Genomic DNA, 12,020 nt, shown 5'->3' on the forward strand with positions numbered 1-12,020 from the left:
CCTGGGGGTGAGGGCAAGGCCAGTGCAGAGCCCCTCTGGAGAGGTTTGGGAAAGAACAGTTCCGCCGCCGCCCTTAGCTTCTGCCCTCACATTAGGAGGGTTCTGGTCCCAGATTAGCAGGCTGGAACTGAGCCCCAGACCCTGCCTTGCCCTCAGAGGACTTGGAGCTTATTGCGGTAGTGTCATTTAGAGACCACACGCGCTTGTATTTTTCTTTTGCCAGGTTGTAATTAGTGCATCACAATGAACACAGTAAAAAGGGAAATTAACCGATTTACATTTGTTTGCAGAAGCTATTATCTTCTCTGTGTGAGGATTCTGAAGATCTTTCACCCTTCATCTCCGTTCTCTTGGTCAAGCTGAACCTTCCAGGGACTTGGAAGAATGCGGCCTGTGGTCTGAAATGGTGTTTAGCTGCAGCTCGGCTCTCTGATCAGCTGAGATCTTCCACGGTTTGGCCAAACCTCCATTTTCTCATCTTTGGGGGTGGAAAAGCCTCCACTGTGAAAAATCCTCGGGACTGCTGTGGAGTCCCCAGGAATTGGTTTACAGAATGGGGAAATGCTTTAGAAAACACAGGAAGAGTGCTGCACGTGCAAGGGATTGTGCTAGCTGAGTCCTTGGCCCAGGCAGCTCCTGGGAGTGAGGAATGGGCTGGGGAAGGCGGGACACACATCCTTGGGTGGGTTCTGCCTGAAACAGGAAACCTGGCCCCAGAGACGGGACTGCTTTGGAAACCAGCTGCAAGTGCTCTTCAGACAGCAGCAGCATAGATGAAAATGGGGGTGCAACAGGGAAGGGTGGGCGAACCCTGTGGAAGCGGGGGAATAGGGCACAGAACCCAGGTGGTCCTGCACAGTTTGGAGACTCACTGGCCCCGGGCGCTGGGAGGTGGGGTAATAGTGCTAAGAAGTTAACCTTTGAGTTAGGGGGGCCTGGATTCAAAACCTCCTCTGCCACGGCTGTCTGGGTGACCTTGGGAAAGTTGCTTCACCTCTCTGAGCTACAACTCTCTGGGCTGCTCAATAACAAATGGCGGAAAGCAGGTAGCATGCACCAGAGTAAGCAATTATTTGCTGTTAATTACTCCCATTCCCCACCTCAGACACTCTTTGGTTGCTTTTCAGAACAGTTTATGTCCATTGTCCATCTGAAGCATGGATAACCTGCCCATTTCACAGATTTTTCTCCTTCATTTGATTAACAGATATCAAGGTCTGCCAGGAAGCAAATAGTCCCTGTCCTTGAAGAACTGCCTGCGTGTGCATGTGTGTGTGTGTGTGTGAGAGAGAGAGAGAGGAGAGAGGAGAGAGGAAACTGTTACACCGTGTGGTCAATGCTGTAATTACGGTGACCATGTTCTCCAAACCACAAATCAGGTCACATGGTCTGACAGAGGCTATTTTCTGCCTCCACTGAAGTCCAAACGTGAAATCACATGTAGTTACACATTCATTGAATCACCTTTTACTTTTTTAAGAAGCAAATGACATGAAATTTGGATTCTCTGTGACAAATCCCACCATAGTCCCAGAAAATCACTAGAGCCGTGACCAAGTCCCATAGAGATCCCTGGCAGGAACAGGAAGACTTCCCAGAGGAGGTTCTGCTTAAGTGGGGCCTTGAAGGCTGAATAGGAGGTCTCCAGGCAGGGAAAGAGGGGGTGATCTTAATGCCCTTGGGACAGGACCTACCTTTCCTGCTCTGTTATAGACAACCCTGCTAAGACCTGGGGGTAGGGGCTAAAGTAGGCAACAGTGTCTGTTTTCATTTACTTTTCACTTTCCTGTTCCAAAGACCTCCTGGGAAGCAGAATTGTTTCAGGCCAGTATAACAACATGGTTACATTGCGTCATATCTTCTGGTGCATTTACATGTTTGTCTCTGCAGTAGACCATACATTCCTTGAGGACAGGGGCCACATCTGTCATGTTCATCTCTGTATCCCTCTGCTTTTCCTCCCCCACCAGGATGGTGTGAGGAAAACTATAGGAGAGGTACTAATCAATGTCAAATGACTAAATGAATGAAGTACCATGGACGGGCATGTTGTACGGAGGCAGTGTTCTTTGTTTTGTGATGAATCTGTTGACTTTCATTTTATCTGTTTAGTTAGCAAATATGTGCTGGTTGCCTGCCCTGTGCCTAGCTCTGTGTGGGGTTCCAGAGCTCAGCTGTGTCCGAGACAAATGTGGTCCTGCTCACACACAGCTTACACTCTAGAGAGAGGCAGCCGACAAGTAACTACAAGAATGATGAAGAGGGATTGTGACATGTAGACCAGGAAGTGGTCTGGGTTAGGGACACAGGAAAAGCCCCAGGAGGAAGTGAAATTTAACCTGATACCCGCAAAATAAAAATTAACCATTTAGCTAACATTTTAATAGTGCTTATCATGTGACAGACACCACTCTGAGGGCTTTACATGTTTAACTCATTTAATTCTCACAATTGTCCTAGGCAGTACAGACTATTATCCCATTTTAGAGATGTACACAGAAAGTTTGAAAAACTGACCCACAGGGACTTCCCTGGTGGCAAAGTGGTTAAGAATCCACCAGCTAATACAGGGGACATGGGTTCGAGCCCTGGTCCAGGAAGATCCCACATGCCGCGGGGCAACTAAGCCCGTGCGCCACAACTATTGAGCCTGCGCTCTAGAGCCTGCAAGCCACTACTACTGAGCCCGTGTGCCACAACTAATGAAGCCTGCACACCTAGGGCCCGTGCTCCGCAACAAGGGAAGCCACCACAATGAGAGGCCCACACACTGCAACAAAGAGTAGTCCCCACTCGCCACAACTAGAGAAAGCCTGCCTGCAGCAACAAAGACCCAACGAGCCAAAAAAAAAAGATAAATAAATAAATTTATTTTTAAAAAAATAAAAACTGGCCCACGGTCACACAGCTTGTAAGTGGCAGAGCCAGCATTCAAACCCAGGTAGTCCACACTCTGAACGAGGAATTAGTCAGGTAAAGGGGAAGGCCAGGCATACCACTTAGGACAAGAGATAAGGCTGGACAACAAGGTGGGGAATTTATCCTGAGAGCAATGGGAAGGCATTGGTGGCTTTAAGTAAGAAATGGGCATGATTAGGTTGCATTAGAGGAGGCAAAGTTGGGGGGAGGGAGAGCAGTGAAGGGGCTGTTAACATGGGCCGAGGCAGAGACAAGATGTTGGCTTGGACTAGGGTGGTAGTGATGAAGGGATGGGGTTGGGTTAGAGAAGAAAACTGGAGGCGGAACCAATGGCCCTGGCTCATGGATGGGATGTGGGGACAGGGGCTGGTGATAGATTTCTGGACTGGACATATGAACTGGACACATAGGAGGAGGGAGAGAAGCAGGTTTGGGTGGATGCAGGTTTGGAAGTTCAGCCTTTGGTTTACGGAGTTGGATAAAGGGGACCTTGGGGCAGCCAAGGAGCATGTCAAGTGGCCAGTGGGGAGGACACTGGACTGAGGAGGGGGTGTGGGCAGGGGAAGTTACCAGCACAAAGAAGGTCCCCAAAGCTCTGGGAGGTGTGGGTGGGTCCTGAGGGGACGGAGGAGCAGGGCACCTCGACAGTCTTCCTCAGAACCTCCCAAGGTATGGTTAGAAATGCGAGTCCTCAGCTTCACCTAGACCCGTGGAGGCCAATGTCCAGGGTGGAGCCTGGGCCTTGCCTTTTTGCAGGCTTTCTGGGTAACAGTGAGCTGGAGGGCCTTGGGCCCAACTTGGTGAACGGTAACTGAAGACTTGAAAAGAGTAGGAAGAGCTGTCAGTGATGGGGAGTCACCCCAGCTCACAGCTGTCCCCCCTCCCCCCTGCCAATGCTTGGGACCTGCAACTCCATTGGTGAGATGCTGGCTCTCGCTCAGCTTGGGCAGAAGAATAGCTCCGTGACCTGACCGGCCTCCATTCCCCTCTACCCTCCCACAGCATCGTTCTTATTATCTCCTTCCCCTGCTTACAGCCTTCTCACTCCACCTGGCCCTCAGGATAATGTCCTTTCCTTTGGGCCCCTCATAGAAGGTCACCCATAAACTGCTCCTAACCCACCTCTCCAGTTTTCTTGCTCATTCTTTCCTTCCTGCTTCCTCTACCCTTCCCCCAACCCACCTCCATGCAACACTCAGCTTTTCCTGAACACTTTCCATGTGGCCTGTAACAGGTTGTTCCTTGTACTGGGAATGTCCGTATCCCCGCCCTGATCCCCTCCGGTCCCTCCAGATCCTGCTCAGAGGCTGCCTCCCCCCAAAGTTCCCTTGTTCTGCTCCCCTCTTATTGTGGGCCATAGCACTTGCCCTGGGCCTCCCCAGCAGGCCCTCAGCTCAGCCAGCCTCCGGACACAGGGAGGGACATGCAGATCACCTCCAAACACACCCTGACACTTCTTGAGAGTGCAGACCCATGTCTCTTTCAACCCTGTATCTCTGTTACCAAGAACACAGTGCCTGGCACAGGGAAGATGCTACAGGACCTCATGTGGATGAAAATGGTCTTCTAAAGCAGAGATTAGCATAAGATTCTAGGGGCTTGTTTAACCTGCCCAAGACCCAGACAGTATTCAAGAACTTTAGATCATTGACCACAGGAACATAGATTATAAAAGAGAATTTGCTGGTGGATGTTGATTTCCCTGGCTAAATTGGTGGCATGGCTGGAGTATGCACTAGGAGGTCACAAGCCTATCTTTGAACATGGCCTGCAGTTTGGGCCTGTGATCACCACCTTTAGGCTTAGTCCTACTGACTACACTCCGTGCAAAGCTGTCACATGGGCATGACTGGGAGTCCAGAGCCTGGTCTCATTCCCCAGCATCAACCTTGCTGAGGCCTCAGCGTCTTTCCTCCTCTGAGACATGAGTGGGCTGGCTGAAACCCCTTCCCCCCCTCCCCCCAGCACAGGAGGTTACCCTTTAGGGGAATTGGGATGATTCTGTTCCTATTCTTGTATGTCAAGCTTGGCTTTTCTACCTCTCTTGGCTCTGCTTTGGTTGCTCATATTTTTTTTAAGCTTTGCTCCTACAATTAGGTAATCTCGAGCCTCTGAAGGTCCTTAGGAAACCACCAATCCATTGTTTTCCAAATTTGCTAGTCTCACCCCAGGCCCACAGAGCCAGGATCTCTAGGGTGGCCTGGTGATCTACATCATTAGCAAGCTCCTTATGGCTCACTAATCAGCCAATCAACTAATGACCCAGTCCCTCATTACAGGCAGGCTCATGGATGGTAAAGAGCCCCACCTGGAACAGTCAGATCTGAGTGCAGGCTGGGGCTCTCAGCCACTTCAGAGACGCCCAGAAATCATTTTGTGTTTCTGGGCCTCGCTGTTCTCATCTGTGTAATGAGGATGACCAGTGTAATCTTGCCTAATTTGCAGGGTCCTTGAGATGGTTGCACTAGGGGTGGGAAACTGAGGCACAGTGGGAGAAGAGATTTGCACAATGTCATCCACCTCTATCTGCCTGTTATGTGCCAGGCGCTGGGAATTCAGCTGGGAACAACTTGTTGGGGGAGATGACATTCTAGTAAACAATGCAACCAGTAAGTGAACCAGATAGTCACGAAAAAGGAAATAAAGGGGTTTTCGAGAGTAAGGGCAAAGGGGTAGTTGGGGCTGGGAAGGACTGCCCAGGAGGGGTCACTCCAGCAGAGACCTGATTGTTACGGAGCCGTCTGAGGGGGCCCTGGAGGGTTGTCATCAGCCCAGTGTTGGTAGAGCCAGGAGGCCCCCTCGGGCCAGCCAGGGCGCTCCGAGGACCCTCGGAGGCACGGCGGGCGCGGGTCTTTGTCTCTCTCGGTCTCTCTGCAGCCTCTCCGACCCCCAGTGCTGTTCCCTCTTTGACCCCCGAATAACTTGTTGGCTTCCCCCGGGCTTTGTTTCCCCGGGGTCACCGCCTCCCGGACTCCCGGCAGCCGCCCCGGGCCCTCGTGGGTCCCGCATCTGACACCCCCTCCGGCCCCCGCCCCCTACCCGCTCTGAGACTGGGGTCAAAGGCAGCCTGCGTCACGTGGTCGCCGAGCAGCACCGAATCGGCCGGGAGAGCCGAGGGAGAATCCGGGTGGAAGCCGAGAAATCCAGCCCCGATAGCAGCGCCCGGTCCCGCCCCGGCCCCCGCCCCGGGGTGCTCGCCGCACGCCAGCCGGCCGCTCGGGCCTCCGGAGCCGATCTCCGGCCGGCACCCACGCTCCACCACGGGATCGAACCCCGCTCCCTCCGCCGACATTCGGGGAGGTAGGCGCCAGGGACTGAGGGGGTAAGGGGAGACAGGCTGGGGGCCCCTTGGCGCGCAGGTTCGCCCCTCTGTGTTCCGCGGGCCCGCGGGGAGCGAGGCGGCGCGCCCCAACTTCCAGTCTTCCGGGAGACCCCCACCTCCCACCGCGGGATGAGGGGGGAGGCTGCGCGCTGCCTCAGCGCAGTGCCGGGGACCGGGACTGGGGGCTGGGCACCGAGAGGGAGGGGGAGGGGGAGGAGAGCGGGCGGGAGGCGGGGCGGGCGGCGGCAGCGGCGGCTGCGGCGTGGAGCGGGGGTGGGAGCTGCGGGAGGCGGACGCGAAGGGGTTAAGTCCGGCCCGGGCCACTGCCCGGCAGCGCACACACGGCCCAGGGGACCCAGGCGTCCAGCGGCTCGCCGGGAGCGCCCCCTCCCCCGGGTGGCGCCCCAGCCGTGGCAGGTAAGAGGCTGGGAGGGCCGGGGCGGGCCAGTCCCCTGTCGCCGAGCCTGCGGGGCCCGAGCCGAGCTGGGCGTGCAGGCCGCGCGGGGCCCAAGCGGCCGCCGGCGCAAGTTTGGTGCGGGCGGGCGCCGGGCGGGCTCGTAGAGTCTGCCGGGCCCCGCGCACCCGGGTGGGAGGACAAAGGGGTGGGGGACCGGGCGGGGGCCAGGGGCAGGCCGGGGTGCCGGTGAGGGCAGCGCGGCAGCTGTAGGTCACGGATAATGTCACTCACGAGGAATGCCCCTTCCCCCTCCTCTACTCCCGAACAGGGGAAACTTTTGTTTGGCGAGGGACGGGGTTAGAGGCCAGGTCCCCGCTTCGGAAAGGGTAAGGCAGCCGGACCGGTTTTCTCTGGGCTGTGATCGGCCTGGTCTCTAACTCCCCTCCTCCCTCAGGTTCTCGGGAGCAAAGATACCCCCGCTTTGAACGCTGCCCTTTAACACCCTGGGACGGGGTAGGAGGGGGCGTACGCGAACGCGTGGGCTCTGGGACAGACTGGGAAATTGGCTCTTTCCCAGCTTTAAGCAAGCGGGTCAGCCAGGAGCCATGCCAGGCCCAGAGGATACAGAATCCCACCATCACACCCGGGTGCTGTAAAACCGCCCCCCCACCCCATGCCCCAGAGCATTTGGAATGGCCTGGGGGATTATTGTCCCTGGTTTGAGGTTCAGACTGATCTGGGTGTCTGTCACTTCCCAGCTCTGTAGCCTTGGGCTGGTTCCTTACCTTCCCCTAGCCTCAGTTTCCTCACCTGTAAAATGGGCAAAGTATAGAATCTGCCAGAATAAGGATGAAATGAGAACCTGTGGTACCTTAGTAAACGGTGGCATGTTTATGTTCAACAAGTATTTGTTGCATGTGTACTATATGTCAGGCCCTGGGCTAATTGCTTTAGATACATTATCTCATTTAATTCTCCCATGTTACTATTAGCAGCATTTTACAGCGGGGCAAACTGAGGCACAGAATCATAAAGGTCGCACAGCTGTGATGTGGTGGAACTTGGATTTGACTCCCCTCCCCCAGCCTGAGTCTCAACTACAAGGCTTTATAAGATCCTGCTGTGACCGAGCTCATTTTCCATTGAAATCATGAGGACACAGGCCGCCCTTCCCTTTACCCTTACCCCCAGGTGGTGCTCCTTCTGTCTGGTACTGGTGTGGGCTGAGGTCTTGTGCCCTGGCTCTTGTTATTGTGGGCAGCTGGAGCCTGGGCCTGGAGCTCCGTTAAGGGTCCAAGTTCTGTTGCTGGCTGGGTCCGTGGCAGGAACGCTTTCGTAGTATGGGTGGTGCAGGGAGGAGCGCTCCCTGGCTCTGGGTGGGGACAGCTGGTGGCTTTGTCAGCAGGCCTCTCCCCAGCACCCAGGGGACCGAAGAGCCTTTCTACTCCATCCAGACCAGATCACTTTCAGATCAGCAGGGGGCAGAGGTAGGGCCAGGAGTGGAGCCCTTGGGGTGATGGGATTTATATTGCAGGTGTCCTCTTGTGTGACTCATCAGCAGGGTCCTCACTGCAAAAGTAATGCCCCAGCCCCAAGGCTCCTTGAGAACAGTAATGAAGGGTGGACTTTGAGCACATGTTTCGACTGCAGAATCCTCATGGAAAATGCATGCGTGTATGGGTTTCTGAGCCTAGGGCATGCATTTTCCATGTAAATAGCCCAGGAGTGAATGTGGGGTGGCCCAGACTTTCACTCACCTTAGTGCCCTGTGCTGGCCTAGCCTTTTGGTAGGGTACCATCCCATGACTATGGGTCAGGCTCTGAGTGGGAGCCTTGAGTACTTTCTAAAAAAATGGAAAACAAATTACTAGTTAGTGAATGACATCTGAAAACAATGGAGTGGGAGCAGATAGCGGAAAAAAAGTCCTGGGGAGAGGAAAGTTTGTGCATTACTATTCTAACTTCTCCGAGGGCTGTGCCAGCACTGCTTCTGGAATTTGCAGTGTCCGTAGGCTTTTCCTGGGCCCTGAGAATAGGGGGTCCTCCTGGGCTGACAGTTCACTGCCAGCTGGTAGGAACAAGAGTGGAAATTCCACTACTTAGCTAGACTTTAAGGGGGCTCAGAAATGTGGGGGATTGAGTGGAGGGGCTGAAAAGATTCCTGAGGGATGGGGATGACCCTAGGCATGTGGTCAGACTCTCCTTGAGATCAGAGCAAGAGAATCAACAGGTGAAGGGTGGAGGAACCAGCAAGAATGAAAAGACGGATAATGAGTCTCCTATCACAAGGGGTATACAAAGAACAGTTTTACAATCACAAGTTGAGGATGTGGTTAAGAGTATGAAATCATAGGCTGGGGTTGACCTAGGGGCCAACTGAGAGACCCTGCACGTGAGACACTTAGAAATGGACTCTGGTCTTAGCAGCCCAGAGCTTTCTCTGCCCTGGGCTTTGGGCCTGCTTGACCCGTGTTTCTGTACTTTGGGGTCAAAGCCAGGCCTGCGAGTCCCTAGAGACTGGGCAGACTTCTGCTGGCTTGACATTTGGTTTTGGGTATGGCTTGAAATATCTGGACTGTTTGGAGGACTTGGACATTCTTTACTTGAAATGGAACGTTAGGGTAATTTGTTAAATATGTATGGAAAATGTCTGTGGACGGGGGTGACTGGGAAATGAAATGAGGTGAGATGCCCCTGCTTTTTGGCTGGAGAGGCCGCTAATCTGACAGGGGAGGGAAGGCAAGGATCAAGTAATGGCAAAGAGGCAGGATGGGATCAGTGATAGATGGGCTTTGGAAGGTCAGTGGAGGGGAAAAAGCTCTTCTGGTTGTTAATGTCGACAGGGCTTCCTGGGGGAGGAAGTGTTTGTGAGGGTGCAGGCAGTGGGAAAGGGGGCTGTGGGAGGCAAGATGGGGTCGTGGGGAGCTTGCAGTGTTCTCCTCGGGGGTTTGGATTTCATTCTGTGGTTGGTGGAGAGGACAGAGGGTTGTAAGCAGCTCGTTGAGTCGATGCCTGTTACTGTGTCTTGTGCCAGGCTCCTTACAGACGCTCCATTGAAATCTCACAATACCCCTGCAAAGTAGCTGCTGCTGGCCACCCCCAGCCCCACCCCATTTTCAGATGAGGAAGTGGAGGCTCCGAGGGGTCGAGCCACTTACAGAACTGTGTTTGAACCCAGGCTTGAACAGTTTCTGCCCTGTTGTGCTGCTCCTCTCAGGGGTCATTTGGCCAAAGATGGTGCCAAGACTGGCAGGGTTGAGACCAGCTCAGAGATGATGCTAATTGTGGTCTGGCAGAAAGTTGACCAAAGGTCTGACTCAGGCCATGGGACTGAGAGGGAAGGAGAGGGAGGCTGCAGGGCTTTGTAGGTATCTTGGGGATGGGGTCATCACAGGTGGTGTAGTGTTTGGGGAAGGACCCTTAAGTGGCAGTGTCACTGTTTTCAATTCCCTGCAGGGCTGTCTACTGGCAGAGGGCATAGTCTTGTCCTGTTTGGCTCTCAAGGGCAGAGACAGCACCAAGGGTGACAATGAAGCTAACGGGAATTAACTGCCTGAGGAGGCAGCAAGGTCCCCATTGCTGACAGTATATGCAAAGAGGCCAGAGAGTTGGAGAGGGTGCCAGAGGCATGTATCGGGAGGGTCAGGCCTGGGTGACCTCTCTCAGTTCCCTTTTCACCCGAGAATCTTGGGGTGGTGCTCGGCCCACTTCTACTACGTTTTTCTCATAGCTTTTCATAGCTGCCCCTTCCGGAAGTTCCCCTGCAGCGCTCTGCCTGGGAGAGCCCTTGCCCCATGGAAAACACTCAGCCCAGCTGATCTTTGAGGGGCCCCTCAGAATTTCTGGATCAGCCACCAAAGTCTGGGTTGCCAGGGACTGTGGTTTCACAGAGGACTGGAACCTTCTGCTTTCGTTTCCCAGTCTGTGAAATGGGTTCAGTCTCTCGTTCCTCAAATGTGAGGAAACAAGGCTGAATCACGAGTCAGGCTGAATCAGTAGGGGCTGGAGGAAAGGGCTGATGGATTTGAAAGTGAGGAGTGGGAGGGGTGGGGTGCGTGGGCTGGGGGGCAGGGCTGTCCCTCTCCTTCCCCTCGTTAGAAGGTAAAGCCGGGGCTCCCGGCCTGAGGGGTCACAGCCAAGGTGCTTTCTCCTGCCTGTGGGGCTGGCACAAAGCTCTGTCCATCAGCTTCAGCTTGGAGGTTGGGAACTTAGAGGCAGGGGTGGATGTGGATGTGTTGGACTGTGTGGCCTCAGGGCTAAAGCCAGTCTGTCACCAAAGGAGTTACAGAGGGGCCTGAAGCTCTTATCTAGATGAAGAAGGGTTTGTGTCAAGTTGCCTCCTGGCCCTTTTTATTCCTACCTGTTTTATTTGTTGATACAGATTGGATTAGTTTAATTTTAAAATGTGCATTGCAAATGAGCATTTATTTATTTGCGGACAAGGCGTGGTAGGTGGCCTGCTATGTGACCACAGTGCCTCACCTCCCAGTCTCCCTCAACCCTCAAAGAGAACCTGCCACTTTTCCCTCCCTGTGTGCGCCCTATCCATTCCTGCCTCCACATTTCTGCTCACAGTGAGGGTGCTGCACCCCAGTCACTTCCGCTCACCCACCTCCAAATCCCCCCCAGCCAGTGCCCAGCTCCAGCGTGACCTCTTCCTAATTCCGCAGAGCTCGCACTGCCTGCTCCCTGCTTTCCATGTGCACAGTCTGTTATCTGGGCCTCTACAGGGCCCTCACACACCTGGCTTTGAATTCCGGTTCCTTCAGGACATGTCTCATCTCCTCCAGGCTCTGTGCTCTGGAGGCAGTGGCTGTGGGCAGCCCATTCCTGCCCCACTGGGTGTGGGCAGCATTGCAGAGCGGAGTCAGAAGTCCTGGCTTCACATCCCAGCTCTGCCACCATTAGCTGTGGGATCCTGATCAAAGTACCTAAATCTCTCTGGGCATCGTTTTCCTCAGCTGCAAAATGAGGATAGTAACAGTCCTGTTTTGCTAGGGAGATTGAGCAGATCAGTTACTGACCCATTGTAAGAACCCAGTAAGTGGGAGCTGTTCAAAGCCAACAATGGTTATCATAATTACTGTTTATACCTAGGAGATGATCTATCCTTTTAGAGATAGAGGGAAGAATCTCTGGAGTTTGAGTTTCTCAACTTTCTGTCTAATGACTTGAGGCATGTATGGATGAGGAAACTGAGGCCTGGAGAGAAAGGGCAATTTGCCTAGGGTGTGGGACCTGCCCGTCTTATCCTGGAAGCCTGGCAGGATTTCCTCTCTCGGTTACACCTGTTTTTCCTCTTCTCTTCTTTCATCAAGGTTAAGGTGCTCAAGTTCTGTAGTCCCAGCCTCCTCCCTGGCGGCCACGTGGAGTGGTATCTAA

At 54.0% G+C, this 12,020-nt stretch overlaps 1 protein-coding gene across 5 annotated transcripts in view; it reads left to right on the forward strand.

Annotated features, from left to right (window-relative positions):
- Nucleotides 1-299: 299 nt before the first annotated feature.
- Nucleotides 300-12,020, forward strand: part of NDST1 (N-deacetylase and N-sulfotransferase 1) — an 85,288-nt gene continuing 73,567 nt past the window's right edge. For 2 of the 5 annotated variants that reach the window (XM_068536211.1, XM_068536210.1), the window contains exon 1: nt 6,021-6,219. The gene's annotated coding sequence lies outside the window, so the exon portion shown is untranslated. Of the gene's footprint in view, nt 453-6,020; nt 6,220-6,504; nt 6,659-6,937; nt 7,025-12,020 lie in introns of those variants that run through there. The other 3 variants (XM_068536213.1, XM_068536209.1, XM_068536212.1) reach the window with 3 other exon arrangements.

This window comes from Eschrichtius robustus, chromosome 2, assembly GCF_028021215.1.
Source record: "Eschrichtius robustus isolate mEscRob2 chromosome 2, mEscRob2.pri, whole genome shotgun sequence".
NCBI lineage: Eukaryota > Metazoa > Chordata > Mammalia > Artiodactyla > Eschrichtiidae > Eschrichtius > Eschrichtius robustus.